Source organism: Trichechus manatus, unplaced genomic scaffold (assembly GCF_000243295.1).
Source record: "Trichechus manatus latirostris isolate Lorelei unplaced genomic scaffold, TriManLat1.0 scaffold00188, whole genome shotgun sequence".
NCBI classification, from domain to species: Eukaryota; Metazoa; Chordata; class Mammalia; order Sirenia; family Trichechidae; genus Trichechus; species Trichechus manatus.
The window spans coordinates 1572711-1592085 of record NW_004444124.1 but is presented as its reverse complement, the minus strand read 5'-3'; positions in this window follow the sequence as shown (position 1 = coordinate 1592085).

Genomic DNA, 19375 nt, shown 5'->3' with positions numbered 1-19375 from the left:
AGAGCCATTCATTTATTTGTTCATTCATTTGTTCATTGAACAAGCATTTTCTCTGAATAGGAACTTCATGGCCTGGCCCAGTTATTGTTATTGTTGTTGTTATTGTTAGGTGCCATCGAGTTGATTCTGACTCCTAGCGACCTTATGTACAGTAGAAGGAAATACTACCCAGTCCTGTGCCATCCTCAATCGTTGCTATGCTTATGCCCATCATTGCAGCCACTGTGTCAGTCTGTCTCATTGAGGTCTTCCTCTCTTTCGCTGACCCTGTATTTTACCAAGCATGATATCCTTCTCCAAGGGACTAGTCCCTCCTGATAACATGTCAAAGTACGTGAGACAAAAATCTCGCCATCCTTGCTTCTAAGGAGCATTCTGGCTGTACTTCTTCCAAGACAGATTTGTTCATTCTTCTGGCAATCCATGATATATCCAAAATTCTTCACCAACACTATAATTCAAAGGCATCAATTCTTCTTCCATCTTCCTTATTCATTGTCCAGTTTTCACATGGATATGAGGTGATTGAAGATACCATGGCTTGGGTCAGGCACACCTTAGTCCTCAAGGTAACATATTTGCTTTTGAACACCATAAAGAGGTCTTTTGCTGCCGATTTGCCCAATTCAGTATGTCATTTGGTTTCTTGACTGGTGCTTCCATGGGTGTTGATTGTGATCTGAGTAAAATGAAATCCTTGACAGCTTCAGTGTTTTCTCCATTTATCATGGTGTTGCTTTTTGGTCCATTTGTGAGGATTTTTGTTTTCTTTATATTCAGGTGTAATCCTTACTAAAGGCCATGGTCTTTGATCTTCATCAGTAAGTGCTTCAAGTCCTCTTCACTTTCAGCAACCAAGGTTGTGTCATCTGCATATCTCAGGTTGTTAATGAGTCTTCCACCAATCCTGATGCTGAGTTCTTCATATAGTCCAGCTTTTCAGATTAATTGCTCATCATACAGATTGAATAAATTGAAAGGATACAGTCCAGACACACACCTTTTCTGTTTTGAAACCATTCAGTATCCCCTCGTTCTGTTCAAATGACTGCCTCTTGGTGTATGTACAGGTTCCTCATGAGCACACTTAAGTGTTCTGGAATTCCCATTCTTCACAATGTTATCCATAATTTGTTATAGATACACTAAATGATGCAGTTATAGATACACTGTAGATACCATTATAGATACACTAAAATGAATAATTCTGTTCCTTAAAGGGTAATTTTTTAGTGGACAAGGTATACACATCCACAGATAATTACTAGCAGGCTCATTTGTCATGAAAAGTTGGGTATTTCTGTTTCAAACATCCAGGTTATACTGATTTCAACGAAGTCATTTGGAGATACGTTTTCTTGGTTTCCAGTTAGTACCAGAATTTGTACACTCTGTCTACTCTGCTTTTCTGCACATCAAAGCTGTCCTCTTGGTGGTTTTAGTCTTTGTATATTGCACAACTCCCCTCCCAGAAAAACTATTCCAGGTAGTCTTCAAGGTAGAGTTATCTAGATAATATGTAGCCTTGACTCTGATCACTGGCTTCCATTACTTGTGCTTTTTCATTATAATATCACTCTCAGGAGGAAGGAAGGAGTTCTTTCCAGGGTCATTAGGACCAGGAAAAGGGCTTGAGCAGTTTAATCTCTAAGACTGTGGACTGTTTGACTGAGTTTCAGCTGTGCCTTGGCATCTCTGACTGTTGTGGCTCAGGTAATGTAAGCGTGCTGTAGCCTTCTTGTCAGTCACGCTAAAACATCTTGAATACTGGTATAGATTCTCAGAGCATGGAGTTAGCGTATGTTCCTTCTTCTAACATCCTCTGGCATATTTTATTTTTCCAACATATTAAGGTGCATTTCCTTTCTGATTGATGTCATGTATCAAATATTTGAGGTGAAACCATTTATTGAGCTCAATTACTGTTTTGTCACTTAATTAAAATTCTGTTAGAGCTGTTAACGTACCTACGTTGACATATCAGCATTAAAGAAAATATTATTTATTTATTGAAGGACCCAAAATCCTAGGATCATTCCTAACACTTAGGTGCCCGGGAACTGAAACATGGTGTGTGTAGTGTAGACAGTCTGAGAGGAGAGTGGAATGGTGGTTTGGATAGGACTCTAACAAAATGTAGACTTAATACTGGGGACTCTTAGGGGCTGTCCAGCAGAGGATTAACATGCTGAAATCTGTATTTTAGAAGGATCGCCTTGTACGTACAGCATGGGATGGATTTGAAGTCAGAGGAGGCAAGGGGAGGGACAGACCGGTGGCCAGTTGAGGTGAAATGGTAGATTTAGCACCAAGGGATATCTAGCAATTACAGGCCCAGCATCTCTTATTTGCAGTTCTAAAATCTGAAGAAACTCTGAAAACTGAAAAAATTTTTTTTTTTCTGTAAATTTGTTGCCAAAATTCACTTGGCAGCAAAATCTGAACTGAAGTAATTTGACGTGTGAAGTGTTTCCTCGCTGCAGTTGGTCACACAGATCACCACTATTTCCTGATCTTTTGTTGCTTTTTGTTTTTGTTTTTGGTGACTTTTGATTTAATTGCACTGTGGAAATATAAAAAAGAGTTAGAGGCAGCCCTGTGGGTAACAGTGAAAAGAAGAACTGGAAGCTTCAGTTATTATCAGTAGCACAGAAAATAGAGTTACTAGAATCCTGAGTGTGGTGTGTCTGTGAGGTATCTTCCTAAAGAATACGTGTGGGAACCCCACCATCTCTATCCTCAGGAAACAGAGAGAGAAGTTGGGAAGTTTTACAGTGACAGTGACGACCAAAAACCAATGAAAGAAATGGAGGTGTTGCCCGTGCACTTACGTAGTGGGGTGGCAGTGAAGAATTGAAAGTGTGCTGGTTTATTGGTTATGAAGTGACTTAGAATATACCATAATTGAACCATCTGGCTTTATTGGTTCCAGCTGAACGTCATCCAAGGTGCGTGTGAAGGTTCAGGGATTGGCTACAGAAATTTAAGATGCTTCATGGTGTAAAATAACCGAAAACCGGTGATGAGAAAGCTTTTGCTTGTCAGAAGCTAGTTGAAAATCACATTGATGAATTAGCTAAGATAATATTCATTGAAAAATCTTAGTCCTGAATAAATTTACAGTGTTGATAAGATAATGTTGTACTTGTACTAGGTTTCTAGAAAAACATCAATGGTGACTGATGAGAAAGTGACACCTTGTTTTAAGGATGTTAACCACGTGATGACTGTTCTTGGGTGTGCCGGGATTCAGGCATACAATCAGGATAAAGCTGGTGGAGACTCAGGGGTGCGAGGAAACTCCTTCAAGATGTTTGGAAGGTTTGTGTAATTTACTTATGCGATCTTATTTATATAAGAGAGCAAGGGTAACCAAAGAAATCGTTTCTGACCAGGTTAGTACTGGTTTCTATCAGAACAAGAGCTCACTAAAGATAAGCTGGCCTGGAAGAAAACTAAATTTTGTTGTTTCTAGACAGCTGCACCACACAGCCACCTTTTCAACTTCTTGAGAAAAGTAATACTTTTGGTATTTGATTTCCTAACAATGTGACATGTGTAATAGAGCTTTGTGACCAAGGATTTTATAGTCTCTGAAGAACAAGTATATACACATTAAAAAAACAAAACAATACTCTATGCTTGCTGAAAGTGAAGAGGAGTTGAAGCACTTACTGATGAAGATCAAATACTACAGCCTTCAGTATGGATTACACCTCAACTTAAAGAAAACAAAAATCCTCAACAACTGGACCAAAAAGCAACATCATGATAAATGGAGAAAAGATTGAAGTTGTCAAAGATTTCATTTTACTTGCATCCACAATCAACACCCATGGAAGCCGCGGTCTAGAAATCAAACGATGCATTGCTTTGGGCAAATCTGCTACAAAAGACCTCTTTAAGTCATTAGGAAGCAAAGATTTCACTTTGAGGACTAAGGTGCGTATAACCTAAGCCATGATATTTTCAGTCACCTCTTATTCATGTGAAAGCTGCACAATGAATAAGGAAGACCAAATAAGAATTGATGCCTTTGAATTATGGTATTGGTGAATAATATCGAATATACCATGGACTACTGAAAGAGCGAACAAATCTGCCTTGAAAGAAGTACAGCCAGAATGCTCCTTAGAAGCAAGGATGGTGAGACTTCATCTCATGTATTTTGGACATGTTGTCAAGAGGGACCAGTCCCTGGAAAAGGTTATCATTCCTGGTAAAGTAGCTGGTAGGAGAAAAAGAGGAATACCTTCAACAAGATGGATTGATACAGTGGCTTTACCTATGGGTTTAAACATAGCAAGGATTGTGAGGATTGCACAGGACCGGGCAACATTTCTTTCTGTTGTACATAGGGTCGCTGTGAGTCAGAACTGACTCGAAGGCATCTAACAACAACATTTATCACCCTATAAGTATATAGTTATATCATTAAACTCTTTGCAACTGTTATATTTATTGTCTGTATAATATTTTACGTATGGTTGTAATATAATTTGCTTAATCATTCCCTTGTTGGAGCTGCTCATAAATTTTTTTATTATAAATAATATTATAACAAAACTTCCTCGTGTATAACTTTTGTCTTCATTTTGCATTATTTTCTTGTGGTAAATCTCTAAAAGAATAATCCATCTGTCAAAGGTTGTAAACAGTTTCAAGTTTCTTGATAGTGTTGAACTGCTTTCTAGAAAGGTTAAGACATTAACGTTCCCACCAGTAGCATAGAAAAACTGCCTGCTCATAGGCATTTTCTTTCTATTCAGCAGGTACATAAACATACTCCTGCCTTCCTCTTTCATGAGTATAAGTTAATGGAAGTTGGCCATTTTCCTACCGCTATTTAGTGGAGTAAAATGTGCGAACTGTGTGTTGACTGAGCCAAGCTTCGTCTTTCTCAGTAGAAACTGTTTAAGTGCTGCATCTGGAGGTTAAGAGAAGTGCTTGATCTTTTTTGTGTGACTGTGACCATATGTGGGCTGGGTTTGCTTACCATGTTCTTTCCTGCAAGCTAATTTTGCTTTAGAGAAATTACCAACCCAGCAGAGTTCATGTATTACTAGTTAATTGTCTTTACACACAAAAATGAGGGAGGTTGAAAGGAAAGACTGCTTTCATTTTAACAACAAACATTTATTGGTGCTTTACTAGTTCTGGGGTCCCTGGGTGGTGCAAATGGTTAACGTGCTCAGCTGCTAACTGAAAGGCTAGAGGTTTGAGTCCCACCCAGAGGCGCCTCAAAATAAGGGCCTGGCTATCTACTTCTGAAAAAATCAGCCACTGAAAACCTTACAGAGTACAGTTCTACTCTGACACACATGGGGTCATCATGATTCAGAATCAACTCAATGGCAATTGGTTTAACTAGTTCTAGTCACTGTGCCAGATTTACATGGTGAAAGTTTACAGCACTTTCAGTGTGGCCTTTTAAACAACCTGTAGAATCTAAGTATAATTCATGACCTTATAACAAGATACTCCAGATGCTTTTAAAATGTTGCTTCTTAAAACAGCCTTTGTAGAGAAAGGGATTTGACCACTATGTCCACCTTTTCTTCTGGGAACTGGATAGGAAGGCAGCCACTGGAAGTTTCAGGCGCCTGAATCACAGCAGTAATGATAGAAATGATGATGATAGGTATTATATACTGAGTTCCCATTATGTTCCTTCCAGGGACTGTGTGAGGTCCTTTACCTTCACTGCTATTTAACCCTCATATTTCCAATACAGAGTATGTGTTATTTTCATTTTGAGAAATATAAGGAAAATTAAGGTTCAGAAAGGGTGTCTTAGGCTGGGTTCTCTAGAGAAATAAAACCAGTAAAGTGTATAAATATATATATATAGAGAGATTATATCAAGGAAACAGCTCACGCGGTTGTAGAGGCTAGAACGTCCCAAGTCCGTGGATCAGGGTAGAGGCCTCTCCCAAGTCACACAGCTGCAGAAGCTGGCAAGCCCAAGATCAGCATGTTGGAGAGCAGGGCCCCGCTCACAGGCTGTGCAGGTCGATGAATCCCAGGTTAGGCAGATAAGCTGACAGCTCAAGTCGCAAGAACAGGAGATGAGATGACAGGAAGCAGCCGCAGGATCCAGAGAGAACAAAAAGCCAGAATGTCTGCTTATATTCAGATGCGGGCGACACCCCCAAGGAGACTCCCTTTCATCTGATTGGCTACTCACAGTATATTCAATCATGGGAGTGATTACATGAAAACACTGAGAATCATGGTCCAGCCAAGTTGACACGCAATCTTAACCATCACAAAGGGTAAGAAATGTCCACAACCACAGAGTTTACAATAGATGAAATGGATTTGAACTCAGGTCTGTTGGACTCCAATGCTGTGTCCATTCCACTGTACCATACAGGCACTGCACAGTGGATGCGGGTAGTGGTGAAAAAGGGGGGAGGATGAGACTCAGTCGATGGTGCTAAAAATGGTAACAAATGTCAGATGATTACCTACATAGTAAGAGCATAGGAGTTGTGAAAACATAACTCAATGCGCTTAGTAGGGGAGGTATCTGATCAGGTGGCATCTTCTTCATGATGGTCAGATATGTGGGCTTGTCTTTTTACTCACCTTGCTGGCATAACCTTTATTATATGAATTCATCCAGGGAGTAGACATCTGTCTTAGTTACCTAGTGCTGCCGTAACAAAAATAATACAAGTTGGTGACTTTAAAAAACAGAAATTTATTTTCTCACAGTTCAAGTGGCTAGAAGTCCGAATTCAGGGTGTGACTCTCGGGGGAGACCCTTCCTTGTCTCTTTCAGCTTCTAGCAGCTGCAGCAGTCTCTGGTGTTCCTGGGCCTGGACTTGCATCCGCCATGTGTGTTTGTCTTTGTGTGGCGTCTTTCCCTGTGCATCTATTCTGTTGTTTTTATTACTCAGAATTGATTAGGTTTAGGACTCACTCTGTTTGGGTAAGACCTAATTAACATAACAAAGAAAACTCTATGTCCAAATAGGATTACATCCTAAGGTATAGGGGCCAGGAATTCAATACTGATTTTGGGGGGACATAATTCAATTCATAACAACATCCAATATATTTGTCCACTTAAGATAAGTGGTAGCAATTATAGCTATCATTTATTGAATGCCTTTTATGTGCTAGGGACTGTTCTAGGAGTTGACATCTGTTAACTCATTTAATCCTCTCAGTGACTCAGTGGGGTCCTGTTACTAGTTTGAAGGTGACAAAACCGAGGGCACACTGTTAGGAAGTGGTGGAGTCCAGAGGAGTGGGTGGTAGTCACTTAACTTGGAGTGGAAAGAATATTTAACTAGAAATCAGGATGTCTGGGTTCTTTTTTTTAATAGCTTTATCGAGATATAATTCACCTGTCATACATTCCCCCATTTAAAGTGTTCAAATCAGTGGTTTTTAGTATATTCACAGGTGCATCTCCACAGTGAATTTTAGAATGTTTTCGTCAACCTCAAGACGAAACTTCATATCCTTCAGCCATCATTGCCTCCCCCACCTCCCCCCCCCCGCCCAGTCCTAAGCAATCACTAATCTGCTTTCTGTTTCTATAGATTTCCCTGTTCTCGACCTTCATATGCGTGGAATCATACAGTATGTGGTCTTTTATGACAGACTTCTTTCCCTTAGCATAATATGTTCAAGCTTCATACATGTTGTATCATATGTCAATACTTCATTTCTTTTTATGGCCAAATAATACTCCATTGTATGGATATACCACATTTTGTCTATTTGTCCATTGAAGGACATTTGAGTTTTTTCCACCTTTTGGCTGTTAATAACTTTTGTGTGCAAGTTTCTATGTGGGCATGTGTTTTAATTTCTCTTGGGTATATACCTAGGAGTGGAATTGCTCGGTCATATGGTAACTCTGTTTAATCATTTGAGGACTGTTTTCCAAAGTGGCCATTCCATTTTATATTCTCACCAGCAGTGTATGAGGGTCCCAATTTCTTCACATCCTCTCCAACACTTTTGATTTTCTGACTTTTTGGTTCTAGTCATACTAGTAGTTGTGAAGTGGTAGCTCATTGTTGTTTTGATTTATATTTCCCCGATAATTAATAATGTTGAGCATCTTTTCATATGTTTATTGCTATTTGTGTATCTTCTTTGGAGAAATGGCTATTCGGATCCTTTCCCAATTTTTAATGGGGCTGTTTGTCTTTTTACTATTGAGTTGTAAGACTTCTTTATATATTCCAGATACAATTCTCTTAGCAGATTTGCAAATATCTTCTCCCTTTCTGTGAATTGTCTTTTCACTTTTGTAATGGTGTCCTTTGAAACACAAAATTTTTAATTTTGATTAAGTCCAATTTATGTTTTTTCTTTTGTTGCATGTGCTTTTGATGTCATACCTAAGAATCCTTGCCAAATCCAGGGGTATGAAGTTTACTCCTGTGTTTTCTTCTAAGAGTTTTATAGTTTTTGTTGTTACATTTACTGTATTTTTCCGCAAATAACACACACCTTCTATATTTCTTTGCCAGCTGCTCCCTACCCCTGCAAGTTAGTTTCATGAGCATGCTATGCTAATTTTTTTACAGCAACATATAAAAAAAATTGCATATAAATATGTCAGTTCTTCTATCCAGTATGAGTTAATTTTTGTATGTGGTGTGAGGTAAATTCCCACTTAATTATTTTGTATGAGGCGCTCCAGTTTTCCTAGCACTACTTGTTGAAACAACTGTTCTTTCCCCATTGAATAATCTTTGCACCTTTTTGAAAATTAGTTGACCATAGATGACCAGACCAAACCTGTTGCCAACGAGTCAGTTCTGACTCATAGTGACCCTATAGGACAGAGTAGAACTGCACCATGGAGTTTCCAGGGAGTGCCTGGTGAATTCAAACTGCCAACCTTTTGGTTAGCAGCCGTAGCTCTTCACCACTACGCCATCAGGGTTTCCATAGATGTACAGGTTTAATTCTGGGCTCAATTCTATTCTTTTATCTATGTGTCTGTCCTTTTGTCAGTACCACACTGCCTTGATTAACGTTGTTGTAAATTTTTAAATTAGGAAATGTGAGTCGTCCTACTTCATTCTTCTTTTTCAGAATTGTTTGGGCTATACTGGATCCCTTGCAATTCCACATGAATTTTAAAATTAGCTTATCAATTTGTACAAAGAAGCCAGTGAGGATTCTGATAGGGATTGTGTTGAATCTGTAGATCAGTTTGGGGAATATTGCCATTTTAGCAGTGTTAAGTCTTCCAGAAGATCAGTCAACATGGAATGCTTTTCCATTTATTTAGATATTTTTAATTTCTTTCAACAATGCTCTGTGGTTTTCAGAGTCTAAGTTTTGCACATTTTTTTGGTTAAATTTATTCCTAAGTATTTTATTCTTTATGATGCTACTGTGAATGGAATTATTTTTTAGTTTCATTTTCAGATTGTTCATTGCCCGACTGGGTTCTTTTATAATCTCTAATTATAACTGCCTGCATATCCTTGGGGATAACAACTAACCTCTGACTTGGTTTCCTTATCTGTAAAATGTGGGCTTTGGGCTAAATAACCTGAGGGCCTTTTAGTTCTCTGACATTTTGTTTTTTTTCTTCTCAAGGAGACTGGATGTCTCCTCTATATAAAAGCTGAAATCTACTCACTATTTTAGAAACTATTTTGTTTATTAAGATACAATCTCAGGGATCAGTTTCCATTGTTTTGGTATAGAATTCTAACTTTTCTTATATGAGGATTTAGATCTGCCCTGTTCAGTATGGTAGCCACTAGTCATGTGTCAATTTATTTAAAATTAAGTAAAAGGAAATAAAATTTAAAACTCAGTTCCTCAGTTTGCTCTGTCCACATTTCAAATACTCGATAGCCTCATGTGGCTGGTGGCTACCCTATTTGACAGTGTAGATAGAGTGCATTTTCATCGTGGCAGAAATCTTTTTGGATGGCATCAACCACTGCATTTTGGTTGAATAAGCTGTGTCTTAGTAAACAAGGATAATGTCTGGTTCAAAAAAAGAGGCTGGAGAGATGGAGCCAATACCTGTATAAAATGTACTGCTTAGTTTACTCTAGGATTTTTTTTTCCTCCATTTAGTTCCAATCTCCATTTTTTCAGGAAAATTTTTTTGTCTTAACTGGAACCTCGAACTGAGTACAGTTTTTGAGACTTGAAGAAAATGAATTTTAGCCTTACCTGTAGGGTCACTATGAGTTGGAATCGACTCGATGGCAATGGGTTTTTTAAGGATTTCACAATGTTTAAAGGCTAAGTTCACTGTATGATTTATCTTTAAATAGAATTGTTCTGATTAATAGGAAAAAAGTATGTCAGGATAGTGTCAAAATAAAACTGAACTGTACATTGTACTACTGTTTTAGGAGGAAGAGCAGAGGGCCTAATTCGGTCACATTGTTCTTAGGTTGGCTTCACCAGGAAGCACATTCTGAGGGCAAGATTTGCAGGCAGGACATTTATTAGGGTGTGCTGATTTTGGGGTCTACATCTATGGGGAGAGAGGAAGAGGCAGGGTTGGGCAGAGGGAGAAATCAAGCTGTGATGTGGTCCCAACAGAGATCTCAGCCAACTCCATGGGAGCTGTTGCTGGAGGCCTGCCAACATCCTGAGCTGGGGTGAGGGAACTAGGCCTTTGGGTCCCTGCACTGGTGGATGCGGGCTGCCCCTGGGAGGGTGTGACTTTGGGCAAGATCATTTTCTTTAGGTGAAGCTATCCTCAAAAAGAGGCACTGGTGTGGTTCAGTGGTAGAATTTCCTCCTGTGTAAGAGACCCATGTTCAGCTCCCAGCCAAGGCACTTCATGTGCAGCCACCACTCTTCTGTCAGTGGAGGCTTACATGATGCTGAACAAGTTTCAGCGGAGCTTCCAGAATAAGAGGGACTAGGAAGAAAGGCCTGGCAATCTACTTCTGAAAATCAGCCAATGAAAACCCTGTAATTCACAACAGTCCAATTGCATCCGATCATGACAATGTGTCAGGACCAGGCAGTTTTCTGTTCTGTTGTGCATGGGGTTGCCATGAGTCAGGGGCTGACTCAATGGCAGCTTATAACAACAACATCCTCAAAAAAGGTTGCAGCCACTTATACAGGGAAAGGTCATGGAAGCTCCCTAGACACATCCAAACTCCCTGAGGGACTGAATTGCTGGGTGGAGGGTTGTGGGGACCATGGTCTCAGGGAACATCTAGCTCAATTGGCATAACGCAGTTAATAAAGAAAATGTTCTACATTCTACCTTGGTGAGTAGCGTCTGGGGTCTTAAAAGCCTGTGAGCGGCCATCTAAGATACTCCTCTGGTCTCATCCCTTCGGGAGCAAGGGAGAATGAAGAGAACAGGATATAAGGAAAAGATCAGTCCAAAGGACTAATGGACCACAGCTACCAAGGCCTCCACCAGACTGAGTCCAGTACAGCTAGATGGTGCCCGGCTACCACCACTGACTGCTCTGACCGGGATCACAACAGAGGGTTCTGGACAGAGCTGGAGAACGATGTAGAACAAAATTCTAACACACACAAAAAAGACCAGATTTACTGGCCTAGAGGAGACTGGAGAAACCCGGAGAGTATGGCCCCCAGACACCCTTTTAGCTCAGTGGTGAAGTCACTTCCAAGGTTCACCTTCAGCCGGGGATTGGACAAAACGGGACTAATGAGGCACAGCAGTCCAGGGACAAGGGCTAGAAGGCAGAAGGGGACAGGAAAGCTGGTGATGGGGAATCCAAGGTTGAGTAAGGACAGTGTTGATGTGTTGTGAGGTCATTAACCATTGTCATAGGGCAACATGTGTACTAACTGTTTAATGAGAAACTATTTTGTTCTGTAAACCTTCATCTAAAGTGAGAATAGCAGCACAATTGGAAGAGCATAGTCAATGTCTCTGAACTGTGCATGTAGAAATTTTTGAAATGTTGTATCTTTGGCTATGTATATTTTCACCAAAAAAAAAAGATCGAGAAGGGAGAGGGTTGACATGTTGTGGGGTTGTTAACCAATGTCATAAAACAATATGTGTACTACTGTTTAATGAGAAACTATTTGTTCTGTAAACCTTCACCTGAAGTACAATTAAAAAAAAAAAAAGGGTGCAGCCTGCAGGGAGTCTTCCAGTAACACTCCACCAACTGGATGAATTGGTCCTGCATTCCTGAAGGGGGATTCGAGTGGTGCATCACAGTGAAGCATGGTAATATAACATTCCACCAGAAACCTGCAACATTCTAATTACATTGCTGGAGGATATTGAGAACTGGAAAGAGATACCGGACTCTCATGGTCTTAGGTGATTTGTACAGCCACAGATATCCAAGAATATATGAAGGCCATACCTTTCTCAGATTTTTAGTTAATTTTCAAGTTTAGGTTCCTTACTTGTAGTTGTTCATCTTTTCCTATAAATGTGGAGTTATATAATAGCTATAACTAAAATATGATTTCGAGTGCTGTAATTTTTTTTTTTTTTTTGGTCCTGTCACCTTTATTGGTTAAAGTGGCTTAAAATACCATATGTCTACTTAGGATGATAACCAGAGGAAAGAAAAAATTCTGTGGAGTGATTTAACCCATGCTTTACTGTGGAAACCCTGGTGGCACAGTGGTTAAGAGTCACTGCTGCTAACCAAAAGGTCAGCTGTTCGAATCCACCAGGTGCTCCTTGAAAACCATATGGGGCAGTTCTACTCTGTCCTGTAGGGTCACTATGAGTTGGAATCGTCGGGTTTGGTTGGTTTTTACTGTGGGAGCAACACCAGCCTTACCTTAATCATCATCATCATCATCATCAACAACAAACGGTAATAGACATACTTTTACAGGACTGTTAGGCACTCACTCTGAGGTAAGTAGAGTGCCCGCTTCTGACTTTTATGGGAAAATTTGACAAGAAAAATCATCAACACAAATTTACCTGAATAGCCCTTTAAAAAATGTCTTGGCCCATTCCGCATATCTCAGAATGCCCTTGTAAATTCTGAGGAAGAAAAGTTATTTATATATTTTATTAATGTTGACTCTGTCCTGCATATCATATTTATTAAACAGTAATATGAGGTACATAAACCAGTGCTGTGGAGTTGACTCCGGTTCATAGCAACTTCATGTGTGTTAGAGAAGAACTATGCTCCACAGGGTTTTCAGTGACTGATCTTTCAGAAGTAGATCACCAGGCCTTTCTTCTGAGGTGCCTCTGGATGGACCTGAATTCCAATACAGCCCGAGCACATTAACAACCATTTGTACCACTCAGAGACTCTGTGAGATACAAAGAATTCTTTATATAATTACTGCATTACATTTTTATCCTCATTTTATAGGACTAAAACATCTTTCCAGTGATTATAGAGACTTTTATTTGCATCCTTGCGTTTGTGCCTTTTTTTGACGGTGTCTTATTTCTTTTATTAGCGAGCTTAGGGCAGAGTGGAAAAAACATGATTTTAAAGTAAGGAGAAAGGACTCAAGGACTATCTCTGCTTGTTTCTATCTGTGGGAACTAAATGATGTTATTTATGGACCAATACTTTTTAAATGTGAATTGGGAATAATAATTGTGTGCACCTGAGGTAGTAGTATGGAAATCAGTAATTAAAAGCACGTGAAATTATTTTATAAAGTGTAAAGCATTCTTGTTATTATAATTATTTTTCAAATGATAACAATATTACCTTCTTGATCAGGAACATGAACACCAGCTTGACTGCTTGTTTCTCTAGGAAATACTGACTTTCAGAGGTTTGGTGGATCTAAAGGTGGGCCTAACATCCAGTTATGAAGACCCAGAGGCTTTTAGGGGCTGGAGTGAAAGAGGTCTTGTCTGAATTGACTAAAAGTAAGAGCGGGCCAGGAAGTACAGATCATCTGGTAACAAGAGTGTTTAGTTCAGTATACTTATCTCAGAGCCATCAGAACCCCATAACCCTTGGTTGGAGACTTCTTTGGACTCCTCCCAGAATGTATATTCAGTTGTGTTTTGTTTCTTTTAAATCGGTGTCCTCCGAGTCTATTTAGAAAACGTCTTCTAGTGACTGCTCTCCACTATTAGGTTGTTCCTGAATAACAGAGCACCAGGTAATATACTCCTTTTCTGACTGACTCATGAAGTTCCTGAAACCACATCAGTCATCTTTGTTTCTCTAATTGTCTCCTGTGCATTCCGAATTCACAATTCCTCTAAATCAGCTTCCGTTTTCCTTTTCAAATTTCTGATGTTTCTCCTAAGTTTTATTTTCTACAAATAACTCTTAAGTACATACTTCTTAATTTCATGTGTAGGGCCCTCCCCTAACCCTGCTATGTAATATATATAACTTCTCATTCTAAACTATAGCATCCCTCTTTGGAAAAAAAAATTAGATTTACTTGGGGAATGTTAAGATTGTATAGAATGTTGTTACTTTTTCAAGAAATCTTTAAACTTTCCTGGAGAGATCAAGGTCATATATTGAAAATTCCCTTAACTTTGCTTCTTCCTTTTGTCGCAGAAGTTTTTAATATCTTTATTCTCTCATTGGTATCCTCCTTTATTTACACATGTTCCATTCATATCTTAAGCTATTTTCATGTGACTTCTGTCCTCACCCAGCCATTGAAATTGCTCTGTTGATGGTCATCTTGTTCAATAGTTCTTTACTTTGGCTAAGCCCTACCTCACCTCTTTGTGGTGTTTGACCCTTCCATCCTTTTTCCCTTTTACCCTCTTTCCTTTCTTCCTCCTCTTCTACCAGATATTTAGTACAGTATTTAGCTGGAACCTATGTAAAGTGGAAACCTGTCAGAGATGGAAAACGCAAATATGTCCCACTTTAAAGTCAAAGGCAGAAAACTTGCAAGACCCGGAAAAACAGAGCAGTCTTGTTGAGTTCCAGCTCTCACAGGTTTCACTTTAGATGCCTACCCAGTGTCAGCTGGAGCACTAGCCTCTGGGAATATAAATTTCTTTTTTAAAAAGTGGGGTGAGGGAGCTTGTGCTGTACTCTCACAGACCACATAGTCTAACTGTAAGACAGACAGATAAATAGACATAATGCAGTATATCAGCACTGTATATAGAGTGAGATTTGAGTTCAGAAAAAGCCTTACTTTCCTTCTAGAAACTCTTTCCCGGGCTTCTGTGATACTGTACTCTTGTTGTTCTTCTCTGGCTTACTCTTTAAATACCCACCCCTTAAATATAATTTCCAGGTGGTCTGTCTTTTGCCCATTTCAGTTCTTGCTCTTACCCTCCCATGGGTTCTTATATAGCCTTATGATATTATCTCTTACCCCTATACTAATGACTCCCAAAATCTACATTTTTAGAATGAACCTCTTACCTCACTTCCAAGCCTGTACCTCACACTGCCTCCCAGAAATTACAACATGGTTGTGTCACTCATACTTGACTTCAACATGCCCAAAGCTGTTTCCTTCTGCAGCCATAAACACACACATGAAAATCACCTGAACAAACAAAAAGGTCCATCCTGGGTTCCCTGTCTCGATGAGTGACTTCATTGTTTTCTGTTACCTGGTCTCTAGACATCTCTGGGTCGTTTTAAACTCTTGTTTCAACTCATCTTATCCCTTATTGTCTTAGGCTGGGTTCTCTAGAGAAGCAAAACCAGTAAAGCGTATAAATATATATATAGAGAGATTTATATCAAAGAACAGCTTATGTGATTGTAGAGGCTGGAACGTCACAAGTCTGTGGGTTAGGATAGAGGCTTCTCCTGATTCACGTAGCCGCAGGGGCTGACGAACCCAAGATCGGCAGATTGGAAAGCAGGACTCTGCTCACAGGCTATGAAGATCGACAGATCCCTGGATCAGCAGATAAGCTGCTAGCTCAAGTCCTAAGAACCGGAGGTCAGATGAACAGGAGGCACCTGCAGGATCCAGAGCAAGCAAAAAGCCAGAATGTCTGCTTATATTCAGATGCAGGCTACACCCCCAAGGATACTCGCTTTCCACTGATTGGCTACTCACAGCATATTCAATCATGGGAATGATGACATATAAACACTGAGAATCATGGCCCAGCCAAACTGACACACAATCTTAACATCACACTTAACGTACTAGGCAATGAGTTAAGTACTGTATGAACAGGATCTAGTTTAATCCTTTCACTGGGAGATAGATATTATGTTATCTGTTTTATAGATGAGGAACTTGAGTGCCAGAAAGGTCAAATAATGTGTCCAAGGATGTTGTTGTTGTTGTGTGCCATTAAGTTGATTCCAACTCATAGTGACCTTGTATGTTCAGAGTAGAACTGCCCCATAGGGTTTCCTAGGCTGTAATCTTTACGGGAGCAGATCGCTAGGTCTTTTCTTCCACTGAGCTGCTGGTAGGTTAAAACTGCTGACCTTTTGGTTAGCAGCTGAGCACTTAACCGTTGCCTGATACCCAGTGGCTAAGTGGCCAGTTTATGACCAAACTCACAGAAGCGTCTGCAAAACCTGGCCTCTTCCCAATGATATGGTGTTGACTGTCCTCACTGTTGGTTTCAGTGTCTCTTCTGTACCAAAGTTAGCATGTTTAGTACCCACATATGTACTTTTTGTCACTTTTGGTGAGTGTGCATTCTACTTATATTTGCGACTAGGAAGATTTTTCCTAAGAGTATGGAAGAACTTTTCAGTCAGTTGAGCTAAAACAGGAGTCAGCAAACTTTTTTTGTAAAAGGCAAGATAGTAAATCTTTTAGGCTTTGTTGACCATAGGGTCTCTATGGAAACTGCCCATCTCTGCCTTTGTAGGAAAAAGCCACCACACACAACACGTAAACAAATGGGCATTGCTGTGTACCAACAAAAGTGTGTTTACAGAAACAATCCACAGGCAGATTTGGCCATTGGGCCCTGAGTTAAATAATGATTTCATTTCCTCCATCTAAGTTAATGTGTTTTACTTGAATTTATTTATTCATTCACTTATGTACTTAAAATGCGTTAATGTGTGATCTAAATTACCCAGATAATACAGAGGGTAAGGAAGGTGAAAGGAGCCCTGGTGGCAAAATGGTTATGTGCTCTGCTGCTAGTTGAAAACTTGGCTGTTTGAACCCACCCAGTGGCTCCACTGGAGAAAGACCAGGCATTCTGCTTCCATAAAGATTACAGCCTAGAAAACCCTAGAGGGGAGTTCTGCTCTGTCACATGGGGTCTCTATGAGTCGAAATCGACTTGATGGCACCTGAAAACCACAACAACAACAAGGGAGGTGATTAAAGAGTTATAATTTGAGTTTAACAGCCTTGGATCTGTTTTGATTGATAAGTACTTCTGTTGTTCAAAGAGTTCTGAACTTTGTCAGAGGAACTGGGTCCACGGAGCTCCATTTGCTAGATGTATGTCTATCCAAGATACATGATTTCTTTGAGCCTTAGTTGCTTTGTCTTTAAGTGGTTAGAAAACACCTACCTGACGGGATTGTTGACGGGATGAAATGAAAGGCCCCTAACCAATACAGGTATCACTGTTATTGGTGGTGCTATCTTCCTGGATCTCCTGTATCTTCCAGGTGAACTATTTCTTGTAGAGAAATTAGAGGCAGATAGAAAGGAATGCACTTCTCAGATGGAAGCGGGAAAGCTGTCCTAGTCATTAATCTCTACAAGAGATGATAATGCAGAGAGCAAGGGATTGTCTTGGGTAGGGTAAAATGAGAGTGAGGAATACATGCAGGGCCGAACAGGTAGATAAAAAGTTTGAAAACAAGGACAAGAAAATTAAACTTTCTTTGTCAAGCTGGGGCTGGAGTGGTGGAGCAGAACTACAAAAGGACTTGTGAGTGGGGAACTCTATGGGAACAGAACCTACAAGTTTCTAGATGCTGGAAACTGGAGGGGAAAGAATAGTCAGCCAGTCATGAATAACTGCATCAGACAGAGCGCCTCTCCCAGAACAATTCTGAACTTGGTATAAGAGCATATGCCTTTGGAAAGAAGAAATGCTTTCTTGTGTCCTGCTAAGGGTGCTGAGCTGGGTAGCTAACAGCTTCACGATATCACTTTGTGCCCAGACTTGGAAGGCTGCATGTGTATATTTAAAATTCATATCTACTGCAGTGACAAGCCACTGAGCAATGTAGATGGGAAGACCTGTTTCATTTGAAGCTCAGCCAGAAACACTTTTCGGAACATCTCTGACAAAATACCACCATTAACGAATGAATTCAGAGAGTTCCTGGGTATCTTTGAAAACTTCTCACATTACAACAGCCTCAGACAAAGGTGCAGTGCACAGGCTTCTGATAAGCAGTCATCCACACACAACATACTTTAACATGGAGATAGTCTCAGTTCTATTTCTGAGTCAGGTACATGCTAGGTATGTGTTTGGTGGTCCTCTGGAGCAATATAATTCCCTCCTAATGCAGCTTAGTCTCATCAAGTTTTATATATATATAAATATAATTTTCTTTTGCTATGATTGCATGGCCCTTGAAGTATAATAACCACATACTTGTTTGCTATAAAGTAGCCTGATAAAGATTTTATGTTTTAGAAGATGGATTTGGGTGATTTCAGTTCATAGTAAATTGTTTATGGACATACGGTCTTACCATCTAATGGCTTTCATTACTGAGATTTCTGAGTGAATTGAAACCTGGCTTCTTGGGTACTGAGGAAAGAACACCATGTCCTTGCTCCAGAATCCTTCGTTGTGGTCTTAGCTCTCTGACTGCCTTAGGTTTGGTAAGCAATCCCTGTACTCTGGGCCTCTGTCACCTCGTCTGTGACATGAAGGGCTTGTGCTGGATGGCTTCTGAGGCCACTCTCGACTCTGAAATGTGATGGTCTTCTTATTATATCCTAGTTTTTTGTTTATATTAAAACTATGTGGCTCAGTACTCTGTCCTTGAAGTCCCTGGGTTGTGCGAATGGTTAAGTGCTTGGCTGTTAACTGAAAGGTTGGAGATTTATTGTGGATGCAGAGAGAAATTTGCTTTTTACAAAACAAAGACATAACTGATGGGATGTTGTAATAGTATGAAGGTTAAATGATATGAGCAGATGTGAGGATAGAAAAGATTTGCATTATAAAAATGATTTCAACTGTCCCTTGGGATGGTCTATTGCTTTGTGTAATATTTCTATAAGTGTATTTTTGAAAATTATTATGTAGAAATAACCACCACTGAAACTGGTGTGTCTTATTCAAAATGTTCAAGATAAAATTTTTAAAAAAGTACTGGTAATGTCATTTTGTTGTACAGTAAAATAATCCAGACATCATGTTCTGTCAAAGTTAAGCAGAACTTTGCAGTTATGAGGATAAAAGGTAGACATGTGCACCATGGCTGGGCAAAATTTCATTTCTTCTACTAGATCTTAGAGGCACATATGAAATCATGTGCTTCCTTTAATTAATGAGACCCTTCCTAGGGCCTTACCA